The following is a 3227-nucleotide window of genomic DNA, read 5'->3' as shown; positions in this document are numbered from 1 at the left end:
GGCAACAAGAACAAATTACACCAAAACTTAGCAGCATGAAATAACAACATAATTTTGCTAACAATTCTGTGGATCAGGAATTCTAGAAGGATTTGGCTGAGCACGAGAACAGTTACTTTTCCTAGAAGTTGTGCACGTCTTACTCAGAGTAGCCTAGAAATCAGGTAGAAATTGAAGCATTCTTAGAGCTCCCACTTAAGAGACAATAGGACTGGTCCACAGAGAAGGAAAGAAGTGTATTCAGTCTGTCACAAGAAGGCCATCAAGAAAGTATCAGGAGACTGCATCCATTTGTCTCATTATAGCTCTCAATTGTGTCAGTGTTTTGAGGTTCTGAAATGTTGAATATGAGGCTATTCTGTTTCTGGCACTTGGCTGCCACATTAGGATAACTTTCTCAAACAGATGCCTCCAAGAAACATACAGATATGGCTGTTCTGCTTGCAAAGCAAATCATCTTTCTATGTGACACTATCTCCTAACACTTTTCAATGTAGTTTTATAAAGGTTATATTGTATTTCAAAAATATTTACAGACTTTGCCTCCCATGATGTTCTTCACCTGGCCCCTGAGGAAGGAGTATGCTTCCCTGCCCCCTGACATCAGACATAGCCTCCTGGCTTGGTTTAACCATAAACAGTGAATGGAAAAGATGTGTGTCATTTCTGAGCCCAAACTTTCAGAGCCATCATGTAGTTCTGTCATTATTCTTCCAGAGACGAACATGTCCCCCATAAGTTCTCATCCTTCAGCCTGCACCTGGAATGATGAAACAGAGCAGACGCCACTTTACAGTGACAATATAGCATGAGTCAGAAACAAAGTTTTGGTGTTTTAAGCCACAAAACTTTTGATATGCTTTGTGACTGAAGAATAATTTAAAATGACTGATACATTGTATATGAGGATAAACACTTCCCAGAGAAATGACACGTGTACTTTGTCAAAGGGGCAGAGTATCTCTGCATCAGTATGGCTGGGGAGATTTCTATGCATACATACAACTTGATTTTATATCCACCTGGGTCTTTGAATGAGGTAGTATTGTTCAATGATTAAATTATTGTGTTCTTCAGTCAGTTTGACTTCCACTTTCTATCTGTGTGACCTTGGGCAAATTACTGAAATCCTTAAGTTTGTCTTCTGTCACCTCACCTAGAAATGAAGACAATTATACAAACCTAATAGGATTATTCATAGAATTCCATGAGCCAAAGCAGTCATTCTTAACATGGGCGATTTTGCTGGCCAGGGGACATTGGCGACGTCTGGACACATTTTTGACTGCCACTACTTGGGGAAAGGTGATAGTGGCATCTTGAGAGTAGAGGCTGGGGGTGCTGCAAAACATCCTACGGTGCACAGGAAAGTCCCCAATAACAAAGAATTATCTGGCCCCAAATGTCAATAGTGCTGCTGTTGAGAAAAATTGAGCTGAAGTAAAGTGCTTACTTAACCCAGTTCTTGGCACACAGGAAAATAAAAATAAATGTTTGTCAAGAGTACTATTATTGAGTGGACTCAAACAACAACCTGGAAATATTTTGGAACTATTAGTTTATAAATCAACTCCAATTTTGAAAGTTCACTGTAAAGGTAAGTGCTCGACTGTAAATATCTAACTAGAGAAAAATCCTTGTTCTTTCAGATGGCTTGGCAATGGCATCCTATAAATCCCAAAGGGCTTATATAAGTAGTAAAATAGAAGAGGCTAGAGATTCTCTGAAGTTTCATAGAATTTTTTATGATATGCTTCCACTTCTGGTAATTATTGTCAACATACAATGTACATTAGGTAGGGTTTATAAAACCATATGCATTTAAAATGTTATATAAATATGTAATGCATAAAAGTAAACTACCTGAATAATAAATATATTTACCCAAAGAGTAAATAAAAAAGCTCATAAGAAGCTGTTCCAATCATTCAGGTAAACACTACCTTCTATGCTTGACGTTCCTTCATCACTTTGAGTCATGGGAATAAAACCCGAAATACTGTCTTGCAATGAAATTGGGAAATGACATCATCTAAAGCATCCCAAAAATCTAATATGAAAGTGTCACTATCCTAACTCTTTCTTTCTGTCAGTGCTCAAGGGCACTCTGGAATTGCTTTAGATCTTTTTATTTTCCTAACGAGAAACTTTACTGTAGCTGATAACCAAAGCCAGGAATGCATTGTATGGAAAGCTGTTGGTCTTAGTGGAAAGATTGGCAGAAACATGGCTTCTAGTGTTGGTGACTAACTAGCTGGGTGACCTTGGAAAACTCGTTTTCTAAGTATGTATTTACTCATCTCTAAGATGAGGATGTGGAGTTAGCTTTGCTCTCTGTTCCTCTGCAGCTTATAAATTACATGAATTCTTGTGTCCATTGACCCCATCTTACGTATATATTTTTTACGGCCCACGGGAGCATCATCCTTGTTTTGAATGATGTTTAAATAGAAATAAGTTAGCTACAGAGATGCTCAGAATAAAAGCATTACTGAGTTAGTGCTTTCTCCTTTGTTTGAGTATTGTTTTGTTTTTAGACTATAACTTTTTTTTAATTAAAAATACAGAGAAGCTAGCCTCTAGCATTGAAGAATAAGAAGATATAGTGAAGGTCAATAAGGGAGAGGGTTAACATGTCGTGGGGTTGTTAACCAGTGTCATAAAACAATATGTGTACTACTGTTTAATGAGAAAATATTTGTTCTGTAAACCTTTACCTGAAGTACAATTAAAAAAAAAAAGAAGATATAGTGAAATATCCATCCAGATATTTTAATAACAAATAATAATAGCTACCACATTCTAGTGACTTGCTATGTGACAACTCTGTGATAACATACATTATCTCAGTTAATCATAGATTGTTAGCCATTTTACATGTGAGTAGATTGAGACTTAGGGAACACTCAAGACCACATAGCATGTGTGATTCTATGGCAAGATTGCTAAAGCTAACACATGGTCTCAACCATACCACACCTTACAGCTAAAGCTTCATTGTTGACACCTTCTACTGAAAATGGTAACAACAGGAGCTTCCTAGAAAGTGAGGACACATTCATTGCTTATGAATATGTGATTTGCTTTTGCTTCTCTGTAGGGATGTTTCATTTCTTGTTCTTTCCGTGTATATTCTCACAGGAATCTGCACTCTTCATTGCTAGCTATGCAGTCTTACTCTGCCTGTTTCTCAGGCCAAGTGAGTAGCAAAGAAGGAGAGACAGAAG

This window comes from Trichechus manatus, unplaced genomic scaffold (genome assembly GCF_000243295.1).
Source record: "Trichechus manatus latirostris isolate Lorelei unplaced genomic scaffold, TriManLat1.0 scaffold00192, whole genome shotgun sequence".
Lineage (NCBI taxonomy): Eukaryota > Metazoa > Chordata > Mammalia > Sirenia > Trichechidae > Trichechus > Trichechus manatus.
Note: the sequence above shows the minus strand (reverse complement) of the source record.